The sequence below is a fragment of the Nesoenas mayeri genome (genome assembly GCF_963082525.1).
Source record: "Nesoenas mayeri genome assembly, chromosome: 1".
NCBI classification, from domain to species: domain Eukaryota; kingdom Metazoa; phylum Chordata; class Aves; order Columbiformes; family Columbidae; genus Nesoenas; species Nesoenas mayeri.
In genome coordinates, this window is record NC_137541.1 from 50,314,197 (window position 1) to 50,332,774 (window position 18,578).

The following is an 18,578-nucleotide window of genomic DNA, read 5'->3' on the forward strand; positions in this document are numbered from 1 at the left end:
CTTGATTTGGGATAAGCAACCTTTAAACACCTATAGAAATCTTCAGTTCATCCTTTTGGTTTGATTTGAACTAACCACAAGTGTTTCATGACAACATAATGGTAACAAAATATATTATTGTAGTACAGTATATTTTTATTACATTATGATTTTTTTTTTCTTAGAAGAAATTATTTTTTTGTCTCTAGTCAACACACACACACACAAAAAAAAAAAGCAGTGGTATTTGTAACAACAACAAAAAAAAAAAAAAAAAAAAGAAAGAAAGGCCAACAGACTTTTTCTATCAGATTTGGTTTATATTTTATGCTCATATGCAGAGGAATTTAAATTGGGTCTAAGCAAAACCTAACACCTAAGATCAGTTTCACTAGCATGCAAAGAATCCTAATGTTTTGTAACATTACTAAAGATCTAAGAAGCAATTTAACATTCAAGACATTCAACTTTTGACCTAGCACTTTTACATTTTGCTCCTGCAATCAGCTAAGTGTTTCAGATTCTCATCTCAAATAACTAAGTGCAAGTCTGAAGTTTCTCAGATATGCTTGGGAGCCTGTTACGGGTTTTTAACTGCAGTACTCTGTCTTAACATTTCCTTTACTTCAACACAGGGTCTCAATTTTGCTTTGATATCTCTCCTGCTAGGTCAAGGGAGTTTGACTGACTTCATCTCATTAAAACTTCTAAGCTGTTGTTTAAATACTGATATGCAGCTGAAAGGAAATGTTTTTATTGTTTCCTACATCCATATCTCTAAAAATTCTGGCATTTTATCTTTGCCCTAAATTATTGTGATGACTTCCTTTTCCATTTTTACTTCATTTGACTGAATGGAAACCCTGTCTTATATTTTGTCTTCATTTCATTTCTAAGACATAAATTTAAAAATCTAGGCAAAATTGTAGCTTAATGTAATATTTTTATTAGATAATTTATAATGAATCTTGCTTTGCTTTGCTTAAAACTTTCATATGTTAACTGATGTCTGAGTGATCAGCCTTGGATAGCATAGTTTAACTTTTCAGTTCAGAGTTTGTTGGTTTGGGGTTCGTTTGTTTGTTCCATTGTTGCTGGTGTTTATGAGTTTTTTAGGGAACATAGCATGATATGTCCAGGTCATTTTCATAATAATTAAACCTAACACATAAGATGTTCCCTTGCCATACTTTTATAAATAATAACAATTTAATAAATCTTGGTCACACTTCATTGTATATGTATTGTGACTTGTAGTTTCTGAAATTATGACAACCTGTTTTCTGTGATCTTGAGTCTGTATCTATGAGTCTGACTTTTATGTGCATATATGAAGTCTTAATCTACAGAGAGAAATGGCTCTATTTAGGAAAAAAAATCTCAGTAAAATGATTGAGCTATAATTACAGTTTGAGGGGCTGTGTTGGTTATCCCTTTTTAAAAATTATTGTCATTTCTATTTTATAGTTTTGTTTAAAACACAGGAGTTTAAATTCTTTTGTCATAAGTAATATATAAAGACAATAGAATAATATACATGCTCTTCAATTGATATTGATCACTCTTTTCCATTATAAACCCAAACATAAAGCCTACGAATACCAGGGGCACAGTAAAACTGACTATGGGAGAACAGATTCCATATTTGATTTGTAAAATTCCAAATCAAAGTCTAATCTTCTCAATTTTCAATTTGTCTTTATTTGATTTTTTTATTAACATCTTCCATAAATTCATTGTATTAATTTCTCCATGGTATTTTAAGCTTGAGTTATCACATATTAAAATTTGAAACAAACAAAGAAACAGAAAGCTAGCCAAATATAATCAAACTCCAAAATCATGACTAGTAAATAATGTTATTTCAATATTCAGAGATACAAGCTTCATGTATAAAACATTTTCAGCAGCTCCAGAATCTGAGTAATGTCATGGGGTTTCTGCAGAAACATCGTATGGTAAGTAACAAGAGGACTAACCACCTGGATCACCCAGTTCCATGTAGATATGAGCATATTTGGACCCATTTGGTAGAGCAGGTTACTAAACTTAATAACTCATTAAATCTTTTGTAAATTTTTGTGTAATTGTAACATATCTGGTCCACCTTTTTGAAACAGTCTGTATAATACCGATATCAAGTGAATTAGACAGATTTCGAAAGGGGTCACACTGTCCCAAAGGAGAGGAAAAACTGATGGCAAAGGGTATCTCAGCCATTCCAGATGTGGGAGGACAAATTGAACCAACCCCAGAAGTGGGTTTGAAGGGGAACCAGTAAGATAAGAGGTGATCCATGTCACAGGCTAGAGTTAGCCAGGCATCCTTGATGAGAGTTCAAGAGGTCTCATAGAGGGGTCATGCAGAATTCAACCTGCATAAGAAAGGAAAAGTACAAGGAGCACAGGAAGTTATCAGAGAGAGGGGGTCCATTTTGGGAACAAAATTAAGTCCTTTTTATAACACAGAGACATAAGATGGTGTAGTAACATCCTACTTTGAGGAGCCTACTTCAATGCTGTTAATTCCTGTTTTCCACCTGTAACAGCCAATAGGTGATGTTGGTTTTTATTCTTTCAGACAAATTTTATTTTCCCAGCCTGTTTTCTACCTCCTCAGAAAATACGTTGCCATCACAGTCCCTTGGTTTTGCACTTGTCAATGGTATCTCAGGATGTCTCTGGTTTCTAAGTACCTGGGTATATTTCAAAGAGAACATTTCTGGTTCTAAGACCTAGTTCCCAGGCTCACAGCTTCCAGGGTGGCAGTCTATTTCTCTGTCGGTACTTTCAGCAGGCGTTTTATTCTGTTCCGTAATTTTCCGCTTCTCACCAGGCCACATGTACAGCTGCTCACATCAGGGTCCTACACAAGCAGCAGTCCCTTTTGGGTGTGCCCAGCACTGCCATGGAGCAGCTTCTTCACTTCTTGTCTTCCTGGTCATTTTTCTCAGTGTTTGCCATTTTTTTCTGTATCTTTTCCTGGAGGCACCACCAACTTGGCTGGGGGACTCAGCCATGTCCAGCACGGAGCAGCCCCAGTTGCTCCTCACAGAAGCCCATGGAACCCCCACAGTGCCAGCACCTGGGCACCTGCACACAATATATATATATACACCTAGTGCCTTGGTCTATCATTTTTTTTATTACTGAAACTGCTGGAGTAACTGTATTCCTACAGAACATAAGGATCTAATTCAGAGCATTTACAACAGGAAAACCCAGTGCAAAGATAACCAGCAGTGTGTTATTTTGAGACAAAGAATATTCGCATGCTGCAACGTGTTCTTGTCTTGAGTCTGAAAATAAAAAGTATTTCAGAAAAAAAAATTAAAATCCAGAATATTACCAATGTGTTATCTGAAAAACAGAAACCCACACCCACATACCAACCAGAACAGCTTTTGCCTACTTACTAGTTACTTCTGCTCAAGCTGTTCTGCTCAGCTTTTCCTTACAATATAGTGCAATGTAAAAATTTCAAATCTTGGAACACTTAATTTATACTATGCATATTTTTGTGTTAGGTTTTTAGCCTACCACCAGCAAAAGTTACTTTCATTACATTTTTTAAAAATAGTTTTGTTTTACAATGAAATCTAGAAGTAAAATTTAAACAAGAAAATTGTTTGCCTTTTAAGACTGTGTTTGCAAGGTGCCACTAGCTTGTTAAATTATGAATGATACAACATGCCCTACTAATATATTACTACTTTAAACTAAAACTAACAGTGTTCAGTAGAACCAGACTTGTCATTATATTGCTGACTTAATAGTGTATCAAATGACATTTTTAATAATAATTATAATAATAACCTATTGATAATTACATACTTCCAAAACGAAGATACTCTGACTTTCTGACCCCATCTTAGAGTACAGATTTCATAGCTGCTTTTTCAAGAAAATTTTGTAAAGGTCCTTTTTAAAAAATGACATCATTAAACATGAGGTTTCCTATAATGCAAACTACTTAATGTCATATATAGTTCAATCGAGTTAAGTATAAACAGAGATGTTCTTTTCAATTGTTGCAGTCCCTTGCTGCAGAAAGCCAAGTGAGATTAAAGAGTTCATTGTTCCTGTCCTCCATTTCTACGTTCCCATTCCCATTTTCTGTAAAAATATAAATGTAACTGTGAAGTGTTCTGTTTAAATGTAAACTGTCCTTTCTAACTTTAACCTATGTGTTGGCAAAAAATTCTGCTGACAATAATTTACTAGAGAAATGCATGAGAAGTCAGTTAATGAGCTGAACCATTTGTTATTTACTCAAGCATACATGGTTTCAAGACTTTTAAAGTAATTTTCACTATTTTTGTTGAACAAATTAAGATGTGTATTAACTAAAACCTATGAAGTGTTAAAAAATCTTAATGGATAGATAAACCTTCCTGCATATCCCTTCACAGAACAGTTTTTCCAGATTTCATAAAAAGAACAAATTGCCTGCCGATTGACTCTAATTAACAATTAAAAACACTTCACAAGCATTTAGAAATATTCATTTGTTCCCAAGCATGGTCTGGTATAACTATGTTGTGTGGGTCAATCGACAGTCTTTTGCTATAATTAAAGAAAGAAAAGGAAGCATTACAGGTCAATGTAACACGAAAGTCCTGTGCCTTGTTCATCTATTTACTGTCTCAGATGGACTTAAACTATGATCTTTTGCATATGGCTATGAGAAAGCTCTGTCTAAACAAGTAATTCCATGAGTGCTCTGAATGTCCTGACATCTAGACCATTCCAGAAGGTGATGTAGATTTATCCGGTTTATTTTGCTGTAAAATGCCTAGTTTCTTGATTGAGACAGTTATTATCTCCACCATGGTAAACATCACTGTCAGTTGAACACAATAAGGCCACTCTTCCCCACTGTATATGTGATGGGATGGGATGGCACAGGACGGGATGGGACAGGACAGAACAGAATAGAATAAGGTTGGGTTGGAAAGGACCTTTAGAATCATCAAGTCCAACCGTAAGTCTACCACTGCCAAGTCCACCAATAAAGCATGTCACTAAGTGCCACCTCTACACATCTTTTCAGTACCTCCAGGGATGGTGATTCCACCACTTCCCTAGGCAGCCTGTTAAAATGCTGGGCAACCCTTTTGGTGAAGAAATTTTTCCTAATATCTGATCTAAACCTCCCCTGTTGCAACTTGAGGCCATTTCTTTTTGTCCTATCACTTCTCACTTAGGAGAAGACACTGATACCCACTTTGCTACAACCTCCTTTCAGGTAGTTATACAGAGTGATAAGGTTTCCCCTCAGCCTCTTTTATTACAGGTTAAAGAACCCTGGTTCCCTCAGCCATCCCTCATAAGACCCGTGCTCCAGACCCTTCACCAGCTTTGTTGCTCTTCTCTGAACTCTCTCCAGCACCTCATTGTCTTTCTTGCAGTCAGGGGCCCAAAACTGACCACAGTATTGGAAGTGCAGCCTCACCAGTGCTGAGTACAGGGGGATGATCACTTCCTGAGTCCAAGCCAGAATGTTATTGGCTCATATTCAGTGTGCTGTCAAACAATACCTCCAGGTCTTTTTCCACCAGGCAGATTTCTAGCCACTCTTTCCCAAGTCTGTAGCATTGCATAGGGTTACTATGACCCAAGTGCAGGACCAGGCACTTGGCCTTGTTGAACCTTATACAATTGGCATGGGCCCATTTATCCAGTTGGTCTGGATCCCTCTGTAGAGCCTTCATACCCTCAAGCTGATCAACACTCCCACCCAACTTGGTGTTGTCTGCGAACTTAGTGAGAGTACCCTTGATCCCCTCATCATGATCACTGATAAAGATATTAAACAAAACTGTCCACAATACTGAGACCTGGGGAACACCACTCATGAGTGGCTGCCAACTGGATTGAACTCCATTCGTCACTGCTCTTTGGGCCTGGCCACCCAGCCTATTTTTCATCCACCAAACATGTGCCTATCCAAGCCATGAACAGCTGTTTTTTTCCAGAAGAATGTCGTGGGATATGTTGTTAAAGGCTCTAGTAAAGTCTAGGCTGACAACACCCACAGCCTTTCCCTCATCCATTAAGCAGGTCACCTTGCCATAAAAGAAGATCAAGCTAGTCAAGCAGGACCTACTTCTCATAAACCGATGCCGACTGGGCCTGATTTCTTGGTAGTCCTGTATGTGCCATGTGATGGCAGTCAGGACAATCTGCTCCTTAACCTTCCTGGCACCGAAGTCAAGCAGACAGTCCTGTAGTTCCTTGGGTCGTCCTACTGGCCTTTCTTGTAGATGAGCATCACATTCGCTAACCTTCAGTCAACTGGTACCTATGCTTTTAGCCAGGACTGCTAATAATTAATAGAAAGTGGCTTGGAGAGCACTTCCACCAGCTCCCTCAATACCCTTGGGTGGATGCCATGCTGGCTCATAAACTTGTGAATGCCTAATTCAGTGTAGCAGATCACCAACCATCTCCCCTTGTATTATGGGAGCTTCCTTCTGCTTCCCATTCCTATGTTCCATATCAGGGGCTGGGTACCCTGGGTACATGTTTCTTACCTCTCTTTTGATTTTTTCAATATTCATGATACAGTGGGGGAGAGAAAAGAGAAAGATACCCCATCTCTCATCACTCTCTTGCTATATATATATATATATGTATATGGATTTGGCCCAGTGTAGTGTGATGGTTTTCATTAAACTAGGCCACTTTTTCACCCAAGTTAGGAAATTAAGGAGCATCAAGAACAAGGCAAGGTTTATTGGATGGATAATTGGATGTATAATTATTTCATATAACGTGTAGTTGGCCAAGAGATCATATGAAAAAGAATAGAAAGTGAAGATGTCAAATGCATTCACACCAACAAAAGTCTAAGTCTTTTGAAATTCTCATTCACAAATAGCACTTACGACAATCTATTAAGAAAAAGATGCAGGTAATATTACTCATAAACAAAATCTAGTAATCTGATCATACGCAAAAATAAAGGAATTTGAAAACATCTGTGGCATATTACACTACTGTTTATACACTACAGCGAAGCAGATGAACAAATAAACATTTTGAGTAAAGATAAAAACAGACTGTCTGGGAAAACACTTTAGAAAACAGAATATTACTTTTGAAACTGGAAAGATTTCTATTTTGATATTGCTGCCAATTTCAACCACCCAAAATTATGAGTTAAATCTCAGATAATCATAGGATTGGCTTAAAAATAGAACAGCATTAAAAAAAAAAAAACAAAAAAAACCAAAAAAAAACAAACAAAAAAAAACAAACAAAAAAACCCACCGAAAAAACACACATTTGTGTTTCTTTCCACTAGCCCTTTGCTTTCTGAGATCTTACAGATTACTTGTTTCATTTTGTCAGGGTTTTATAAACAAGCATTAAAACTTGAAGCTTATCTTTTAAAACAAAGATCTCCTGCAATCTTTTAATTCCAGCTGTAGTATCTTCATGAAAACACTAAATATCATGAGACTTTTGTTATGTTTATGAGGGCTGGGAATACAGCCAATTAAGTAGCAGCATTTAAGACACACATCAACAGAAGAAATAACAAGAAAATGCATTCTTTTTGGTACAAGGTAGACTCAAGAATCGTATGAGACTGACTCCCTAATCACTGGGCAACAGTGAAAGCAGAAGTCAAAAATGATGGCAACTTTCTTCACTGAAGAGCTGAAGGAGGAGACGGGCAGTAGATGGGCGAAAGGAGTCCCCTTGCCAGAAGCAAGGGATCCACATTGGCCTCATAATTTTCGTGTCCTGGTCTCACATACTTTGATTTCCTGCATCTGACATCACAGGGACCTGTGAGGTGCCTGGTCCCAGCATCCACCAGACAGCCCTTCACTCCAGTGCTACTGGAACTAGCTTCTCTTCACCCAACATACCCTTCCATTTCAGACTAAATATAGCAAGAGAGATCTGTAGCAAATCAGACAAGCTCTCCTACCTAACTCTTTCCTTCCTTCCTGTTGCTGCCCTTATTTATACTCTTTCTACACAGAAAGTTTTAATGATATAACGATGATATAATTCTTAAATACAAATTTTCAGGCATAAGCTAAACCACAATAACTTAATTTCATAACAGTATGACAGAATCCAGACATAGAACCTAAATATATTTAAATTGAAGCATTACAATGGAGGAAAAGGTAAGCCGTTACTCAGTAAGCTCTCTAGAGCAAAAGGCAATTCCTCACCCTGAGAATGTGCAGAACCTTGAAAAACAAGGTCTTGAATGTATCTGTGTTTCTAGATGATATTGCAATAGAAATAATAACAATACTAACAATCAAACACCTATGAAAAAAAGACCAGTCTGTCATCGGTTTATTTTTCATCCCACTAGTGGAAAAGAGTTGGTATTTGGGTTTTTTTTGACATCAAAATTTCAAAGATTAAAATTTTGTGAACGCATTTAGCTGTCAGTGTTGTCACTAGAACTGCTGAAAGTTCTTCAAATCTATGACAGCAATGAAGGCAATAATCAGAGTCAGAATCGGATATCATCTTGATTCACAATGCTTAATACCTGTGTATGAGAAACAGTGACAGCTTGTGATTACAGTCAGCTCTGTCTCTTAGAAAGTCACTTACATGTGAATAGATATAAAATCTCTTTTACTATTATTTTTCAAACTGCAGAAGATATTAAAGAATGAGGCTTCTTACCATATCTCAGTGTAAATAGAAGTAATGAGAATGGTGGTTCATTAACTCCGTATTTTAGCACTTCTTCATGGAAGCATTTGAATTACTATTATTATTATTATTATTATTATTATTATTATTATTATTATTATTATTATTATATGTGTCACGGAGGCACCCTGAGGTTAGTTTAAGGGACAACAAGGTCCAAAACAACTTTTATTAAACCAGTGAGCAACAGGGTTTTAGCACTCCAAAAGTGACTTAAATACAGGTTCGGATATCAGTTGAGGAATATTATTAAGGGGCAGCAACTAATACAACAGGCGGTCCACAGAGTGCATGCACATGGCTTCACCCATGGCTTCACCCAAAACAAACAATGCTGGAGCCGTCCCTGAGTCCCGGAGGAGTACACACTTGCCTGAACACAGTGTGGGATTATTTTTGAAGAGATACACGTACTCGTAGTGAGTACGGGAAGTGTACACTCACGATTGTGCGAGGGTAAATTTATAATACACTCGCAATCCTGCGAGGGTTAATTTACTTACACGTGCAAATGTGCACAGAATATTACATGTGCTTATGTGGAAGCATGGGAGGAAAATACACTCGCAATTGTGCGAGGAAATAATTTATACACATGCTCATATTGAGCACAGAAAGTTACACGTGCTTATGTGGAAGCACGGAAGGAAAATATACCCGTGATTATGCGAGGATTAATTTTACACGTGCTCATATTGAGCACGGAAAGTTACACATGTAAATGCGCATGGAAAGTGTAAATATACTCGCAATCCTGTGAGGAGAAGTTTTACTCACACACGTGGCGGCAAGGCAAGCAGAATCTCCATCCCGGATGGGGCTCTTGGCGGCAGCATCTTGCTCGTGCTCCGAGAGACCCGCGACAATGGGCCGAGTCTCGACGAGAATCCCGTTTTTATATTGACCGATCAGCTCTGACTGTAGGCATTCTAGAAGCTTCTCTGCACCCCTACACTGGCTCTGGGTGCCCCTGAAGCCTCCAAACATCCCCCACACTGGCCGCAGGTGCCCAGCGGCTCACTGGTGCCTCGGCACTCCCTTCTCCTAATGACCCTGGCCAGGGTGCTCTGGGGCCAAACAAAAGAAGCTGTTAGCCTCAAGCAGCAAAGAGAGAGGGAGATGTGCCTACTCCTTCCATACTGAAGGAGGGAGGGGGAGAGAGGGGGGCTTGCATTCTGCCACATTATGATAAAATTTCATTATAAAAAATAAGTTAACAACAAAGTAAACTTTACGAACAATGTAACTGAAGAGCAAGATCTGCTCTGTGATTCTCACTGTCTTAAGACAAATATTCTAATTCTAATTCTTCATCTCTCTGTCCTTCCTCTCACTATTTTCTGGGTTATCATTTTCATTCTGTTTATGTCACATGCACACAGACTTCTCCTTTCCCCTGAAATCTGATAATTTTGATTTTGTTATTATTTATCATGCTCGTCATGTCTTCAATGTTTTGAAAGGACAAAGGAAGAAGATAACTTTATAAATAAGATTATTAGCATTATATCAAAGCCGGGAGAACAATGACAACAGTGGAGATATTCCTATTAGTTTCACAGTCAAATACCGTCGCTAAAGATTTTGTCTGTGAAGAGGCTGATGTGGCAACAGCATAATAGACAGATTAATGTCACACAGTTGTTATAGTCATGTAATGACAGTCTGGATGAGTTTTAAATTGATCAGTGCCCATGGACATCAATGAATTCTTTCAAAATCACATACATCATGCCAGCACCCATGTAAACCCCTCAGTTCTTTATGTTATAAATCCAAGAGGCTTTGTTTGCAAATCTCAGTACCTGTAATCATACTATCTCTTCAGCAATAAGAAAAAAATTGTAAAATTTCACTCATTTTTAGAGATTATTTCTCTGGATGGACAAATTTAAAAAGATTATATGCAACAATGTTAGTGTATGTTAAAGTGTAAGATAATAGGATCCTATGTTATAAAATATCTCAGACTGAAACCTTCTTAGATATCAAAGTCTGGCTGCTCCACAGTGACAGAAAAGTAGAAAGTGCTGTTGAAAGAGACACTGAAATCCATCCAAAGGCAAAATGGATTATGTCTATCTTATTCCTGTCAGATAGGTTTATAATATTCTTTTAATATTTCCAGTGATGGAGACGTACAATCTCCAGTGCTTCATTATTCTCACATTCTTCAAGAGCTCCCTTGCTAAAAGGTAAGGAATCTTATCTTATGGCAAACAGTTTATTCATCATCTTTTTGTTGGTATGGGAAATTAAGAAGCCTCAATCTGGATAAATTTCAGTTGTTCAAGATGGAATTCGGGTTATTGTAGTGTGGAAATTCAGAATTTCCTTTCTACCATTCAACTATTTCCTTACATTTGTACTTTAAGTCTTATTTTAGATTAATGGGACTAATTTAGAGTAATTTCCACCTCCCAACAATCTTTCAATGAGAAAGCTATGAGAATTTTATTAAATTTTTATCTGAAAGCTCAGCAAAGAGTAATTTGCCAAGGCAGAGCACCAGCTCAGGAAATGGCTTCATTTGCTGAGATAAAACCTGAGTTAGCACGCTGTTAAAATGTTTGCCAAAGGTAATGTCCATCATTGACTGTCACAGAAGATTCAGTTTTAAAGTATCTTAATCATCTTGTGTCACACAGTGCAGTTGATCATGCAGATAGCTATATGTCTTATTTCCTTCATCCTCAGTGGATCAGATATTGGAGAGAGCAGTGGTAGGAAGGAGCAGGAGGAAGATAACCATCTCATAGTGTCAAACAGTGGCCAGAAGTGGTAGAGTGCTGTCTGGAAGTGTGTTTGAGCCTGTAGCCTGACACAGCGGGACTTCACTGCTCCATGACACAGTCATATTTGCCCACCCCATGGTATGCTTGCAGTTGTTCAGTGGGCTGGAGAGGCACTGCATACTGCTGCAAGTGTGCTAGGGGCACTTCTGGCCACTAAGGAGCATGGAACAGGAGTTAGCTGAATCATTTCTGTATTCATTAAATGAGATTTGAAGTAATAATGAAATTTAGGCACAGTTTTGTTCTAAATTTCAGGCTCTTCAAATTCTTGCTCAGCTTTCATCTCTCTTCACTCACTTCCAGGCTGATAAATAAAAAAATCCAGTGGTAGCACTTAAAATCTGTATTCATCGGTCTTAAGTGTTTCCTTTTTTTGTTATTACTATGGTGTATAAACACAACTAGAGAAGGCAGTCTCTAACAAAACATGCACCTGTCACAGTTCAGTTCCACTTGTAGCTGGATATTCAAATTGTTTTCCTATCTGTTGCAAGAAGCTGCTGAATCTTTCATTCTCACATGCCATTAATCTGTTCATGAAATAATTCACATGGTTATTTCCAGTCCTATCTTACCCTTTCACCCTGCACAATGTGACTTTTAGCCTAAGGAACAACTCACTTCTAAACACTTCCCCAGACTATTGCTACATGAATCATTAGGTCTGCAGAGCTCTTTTTAGGTATTAGATATGAAGAGTGTTTTTGCAAATATAGTGACTGAAGTGACCAGTGTTCACCACAGTCATGCAAGGGTAAGTCTTTTCTGGGTGATTTATGTGCGTCATGTAAGTAGAAATGAGACTGTAAATTCCAATATCTCCTCTCTGAATGTGGCCACTACCACATACTTTAGGGGAAAGTAAAAAAAAAACCAAAACAAAACACACACACACACACACACACACACACATACACATATATATATATATATATATATATATATAAAGAAAAACCTTTTCTCAGAATAATGCATTTTTTAACTCTCACTCTTGAGTGACTGCTTATGCTTAGAATCAGTGAAACGCTGTCTTTGCTACAATAATAATAAAAAGAAAAAAAAACCCTACACTTAATTTTGTGGATGGTCCCATGGCTCACGTAAATGTCTGATTCCTTTAAAGTCAGCTACATTCTCAGCCTCACTGATAGGCTGCACTATTTCTCCTGTAGGAATGAATTCCAGAGGTTAATTATACATTATAAAGAATTATATCACTTTTCAGTTTTGTTAAATTCTGCTTTTCCCTACCCCAACCCTCCGACCTTTCCTCTCTTTCACTATTTTGTATTCCTCCATCACATCTCTCCGGCTTCATTTTTCTTATCCCCAGCATAAATTTCTGTCTTAGTTTTTGTTTCTATGGAAAGCCACAAGTAGAAAGACTCTAAGGGCTGTTTATTCACTAATTCTGGAAGTATGGATACAAAATTTATTTTTGGTCAATACAATCTTATAAAGTTTAGTATAATGAAAATTAAAGCACATCAAGGCTGTGAAATTATTGGCATGAGTTCCATTCCAGTAATTACAACAGCCATGACAAAAACCCTGAAATCAAATTTCCCGGATGAATAAATTAAGGTAGTTTTACTAGAAGATTTCTTTTCCAAACAATGCACAATGAAGTGATCACAGATATATCTGGCAGAATCCCTAATGAGTATTGTGTTCCCATCTAAATACCAAACTCATTTTTACTGTTCAGCGATGCTATTTAGATTTTAGAGTATGGTCACTGTGTGCCGTGTGAAATGTATTGCACTAAAGTGTTTTCTGAATAAAGGTGAAATTTGAACTATATAATTATATCTATTACCTTTTGGCAAGATCCATATATATTAACATTTGCATATGTTAGGCTTGCAAAAGCATAAAGTAAAATCCTAGTTCCATTTTTGTGAGGACACTATATAAACCATTTTAAATAGATTTTTTATTTTTCTTAGATGGCAGCCGTATACAATATTATGCATGTTTTCTACATTTTAATTTCTTAATGCTTAAGAAGATCTGCTGCATTGTGCTTTCTTGAATTAGTTTAAAAAGACCTGGAGACTAAACAAATGTTAACACATCAGCCACTTCCCTCACACTTACCCTCACTCAAATGCAGATTAATGGAAGGAATACATGTTATATGGTATGCTTTCCTTTAACAATATTTGAGTCAGATTATCTGGTACCAGGAAAAAAAGAGAAGCGGGGGAAGAAGTGAACAAAAAGGGGAGAAGCAGGATGTAAATATGTGTAATGACAGAAAAATGTGAAAGAAGCAAAATAACGTCTTTCTTTCTGTGCCAAACATGCAAAACAGTGATTACCTGGACATTCTAAGGCTGTGTGTAAGAGCAGCACTGAGACAGTTGCACAGCCTGAAAGTTATGAAGATTTGTCCCTTGCCATAACTATCTCAAGTTGAGATTGCTCAAAAATACTGTTTGGGTGATTACATGCCTGAGAATTGAAGTCTCGATTGGCATAATTATAGATGCTGTCATCACAGGGAATATTTACTGCATGCTCTTAGTTCTATTAATACATTGTTAACATGGTTTTACTGTCCACTGGAACAAAGAAAGAGTTCAGACTAGCATTGATTTTCATCAGTATTCTGAGTATTGATTAATTGGTCAATGGTTATTTAGTTAATTGGCAATAGGTATTCTGAGATACTCTTATATGTGGCTCTTCATTTTGTTAAATGTCTGTTCTTCAGTATGTATTCTTCATCTGATCAGTACCTTCAGTTAGAGTACGACATTGAAAACAGCAGATATTAACTATCCATAACTGCACTGGCTGATAAACCAGAAACACTGTGAAAGCATAAAACACATTATGGTGATTATTACAGCTTATTTCTGGTTTGTTTTTATGATTTTCTCCTTTACATCATAGGTTTAAACTAATATTTGTTCCAGAGTCATATCCCATGGAGCAGAATGGAAAAACAGAATTTTACCAAGGAATAGAAAACATTCACACATACTGCATAGGAAAAAATGAAATAACAGTGTTATGGCTTTATGAGGTGTAAGCTGTGCCCAGTGCGGTTAGACAATGCATACAGACCTGAAGCCTTAAAACTCTCCATCTTGCAGAAAGGAAATGTATTTTATGTGAGTTTAGTGATATTCAGTAGAACTGACCCTCCAAGGAACACGATTTCCTTTATGAAAGAGAAATTAAACTCTCAGAATTTTATGTATAGCATGGTTTAAGAGAACTGAAACCCCTAGATGAGCACATAAAATCACAGCTGGAAAAGTCTAGAAGCAAAAGCATAGATAAAGAAAGAAAAGTTTCCTAAAATATTTTGTTTCCTTATGCTGTAACAGGAGTCACTGGAACTTAAAACCTATTCAATATATGTTGTTTTCTGTAAGTTAAAATCACAGAATAAAGTAGTCTGTAAAGTATTCTTGGAGGTCATCTGATCCAAGGCCCTGCTCAAAGCAGGTTTAAGTTTGATGTTTGTTTAGATTGCTCAAGATCTTGTCTGGTATTGTGGTTAATCTGTACTTCTGATAAGAGCATCTTATCTTCTTTGTTATCTTCTTTATAACAATCCATATAGGTAGTTAAAGACAACAGTAAGACTTAACTAACCCTTCTTCCTCAGGCTGAAAAAAAACCAACTCCCGTTTTCTCATACTCTTCCCATAAGGTATATTCTACAGCCCTCTTGGTAGCCTTCCATTGGTCTTATTACAGTTTGTGAATGTCTTTCTCATATTGGGGACCCTGAATTTCCACGCAGCAAATAAAATGTGGTTTCAGGTGCCAAATAGATGGGGATAATCACTTTAGGCAACTCACTGTCTATATTCTTATTAATGTTGTGCAATAAGCAGCTAGTGTTCACAACCACAAGAGCACACTGATGACTCATTATCTACTTGCTGGTCAACAGGACTTCCAGGGCCTTTCCCACAAAACTGCTTTCAAGCCAGTGAGGCCTGTCCTCTTGCAGGGGATTTTTCCAGACATATTATTGTTAAATCAAATGAAGTCTCTGTTAGTCCATTTTTTTTCCAGCACATTGTAATGCATTTGGATTGTCACCTTTCCCTCCAAAGTATCAAATACGTCTCCCAGTTTGGTGTCATCCACAAACTTACAGAAGCTGCTTTTCATCTAATCATCCAAGCTGTTCATGAAAAACATAAAATAGCATTGGGTCACTATTGTTCCATGAAGAACATTTACAGGTTGGATCAGTGGGCTAAGGCCAACTATATAAGGTTCAACAAGACCAAGTGCCAGATCCTGCACTTTGGTCACAACAACCCCAATGCAACACTACCAGCTTGGGGAAGAGTGGCTGGGAGCAGGACCTGGGGGTGTTGGTCAACGTCCAACCGAATATGAGCCGGCAGTGTGCCTGGGTGGCCAAGAAGGCCAACAGCATCCTGGCATGTACTCAAGCCCATTCCTACCAATGGACCCCTATGTTTCTGTGGTCCCAATGAGATTATAGGTATGTGAAGGCACAAGGACTTCTAATTTCTCCTGTTTGTTTGCCGTGCTGCATGTTTTCATGCAGAGGCACTTGGGACAGCCACCTAGATATGTAGCTTTGTTTGTGAAAGCATGATAGCCTCTTGTATCATGCTGTTCCTGAGAACCTCCTATGTTCTACATCATTCTCCTGCTTTTCCTTGTACTTTATGTAGTCTTTCCCTTGGAATCTCAGGTTAACTCCAGCCTTCATCATGTTGGGAATCTATATCCAGTCATTTAAGAATAACCTCAGGCCATCTGTCCTTCCAGGTAATATGGATTTGTTTGGGGTTTCTTTTTTGCCACTGCAAATCCTTTCCATGTTCTACATATCCTCCTTGATGTTACACCATCTACTCACCTTCTCCCATAGCTCCTTCACTTGACAGCCCTATATCTCTGCTAGGGTGCACATCCCACAGGTGTCAACCCTGGGGCAGGAGAAACCACAAGCACTCTTGACAACCTAGTACCTGGACAATTTTGTCCTTCCTGGGGAGCTGTGTCTTCATCAAAGCTATGTCATGAGGGGGTCATTGCAAGTTCTGTTGGGAACCACATTCCCTGATATACCTTTGCAATTGTAGCACAAGCTCCAGCAGCCCCACACAGTCTCTTGCACAGTGCCTCTGGGTACCCTGCATGTCCTACTGTGCATCAGATGCTGTGTGCTGATTAATATGTCTTGTTCATATGCTCCTCTCCTACAAGCCTGGTTTAGCTTATTTTTGGCAATTAGCTTGGGCTCTATAATTCTTACAAATACAAAAGCTCTATTTTGCAGCTGAGAAAGGGCAAGCAAGAAGACGGACCTCCCTGTAATCCAGTGACAAATGGTTCTTCACTGCTGAAGAAACATTCTGCACCCATGTCCAAGAATTACTTTTTTTTTTTCCATGTAAGAGCCTTGGGATAACAGTTATAAATAGAATGAGCAGTAGACATGAAATCTCAGAACGTTTTTCCTGAGGTATCGTCTTGCCTACAAAATTTGTTTCTTTTTTATTTCATATGTTCTCAGCTGCAGTAAAGCTGCTTAGTAGGATGCCTCTCCATTTGCATTGTACTCAACAATAGTTGTACCACAGAGTAGTATGCAGTACTCTAAGGAAGAATATGAATTTCAGTGTTCAGTCACTCTTAGGCTGAGAATAATCTGAGCTTGTTTTCTGATGAATAATTTGATGCTTGATAGCTAAAACATGACCTGAACGAGTGGCACCACTGTCACCTTGAAATGAACTCTAATTGAGGGGCCTATGATGGTTCTTAAACAATAAATAATGCTTGACTGTAGGTGGTATATGCTGAGAAAGAAGCTTGAGAGTCCACCTAATTCTCACTTTACAACTATTTAAACATAGTTCCACCAGTGCATTCCTTAAATTGTTTGCCATCTCAAAGAGGTCATGATGTATCCTCTTGCTCTGAACAGCTGTTTCTGATGTCAATGGCAAAACCAAAATACGTGCCAGATTTAGAAAGTGTTGCTATTGTTAAAAATGACAGACACTTTTTTTCCCCAAAATATTTGGCTTTCTATGTTTTCAGAATCTGAAGGACAGATTCACCCCTCTCTCCATTGCTCTTCTAAGAGTTTCAATGGAATGTACAAAAATGGCAGCTACATGGACAACAAGTTTCAGCAACTAACAGAAATTTGCACTTACTATACAAGATACATTACTTCATAAAAACTCATGCAAGTGTTATTCATTGTTCTTGACTATGAATTTGGATTGGATCACATGATACTCATAATGTATCAGTCTTCTGTGAATGTAAATCAGGCTGAATACCATTAAATAGCAGATTAAAAAAAAAAAAAAAAAAAAAAAAAGGAAGTCCAATACCTGATAAACTATGGAACTCTTTTCCAAACATTATCAGATATAAAAATGATTAGGAATATTCATGGAAGAAAAATCTCTCAAATACAGTTAAACAGAAATATACTGTCTACAGCTCAGGAAATACTAAAACTGCAGATTTCTGGAAGGATTTATCTGGGGAAGTATCATTATGGGATTACACTGAATGTATCCACTATTTTTTCAAGATGGAATACTGAACTAGATAAATGTTTGGCATGACCTAGTATGCCTGTGTTCTTACAAATGTTGTGTCAACACAAACTCTCCTTGGTCTACACTGACTGCGAAGTCATGCTTGTTAATTTATCATTTCATCAACATTCCTCTACTCCAGTCCAAAGTACATAACTTTTACAATACAGAAAAGACCTCTGACTGAGACATTTTAAAAACATTTGGAAAGCATGTGAAATCACTGATTTGAACTAAACCAAATCTGATTTCATACATACTTAATCTTAGGTTGCTAATAATAAAGTGCCTTTGTGACAAATACGCCTCTGAAGTACTGCTTATAATGTACATGAATGTGACATTAAATAGGTATGTCCTCAATTTGAATCATCATATTTAAACTAGTCTTACTTCATTGCTAACACACAAAGCCTACGTTGCACAATGTTGTGATTCAGTTCCTGGCATTACATTTATACAGCTGCATGCTATGCAACATGCTAAATCCTTTTTAATCCTCTAATAAATTATTATTTAAACTAGGAAGTACT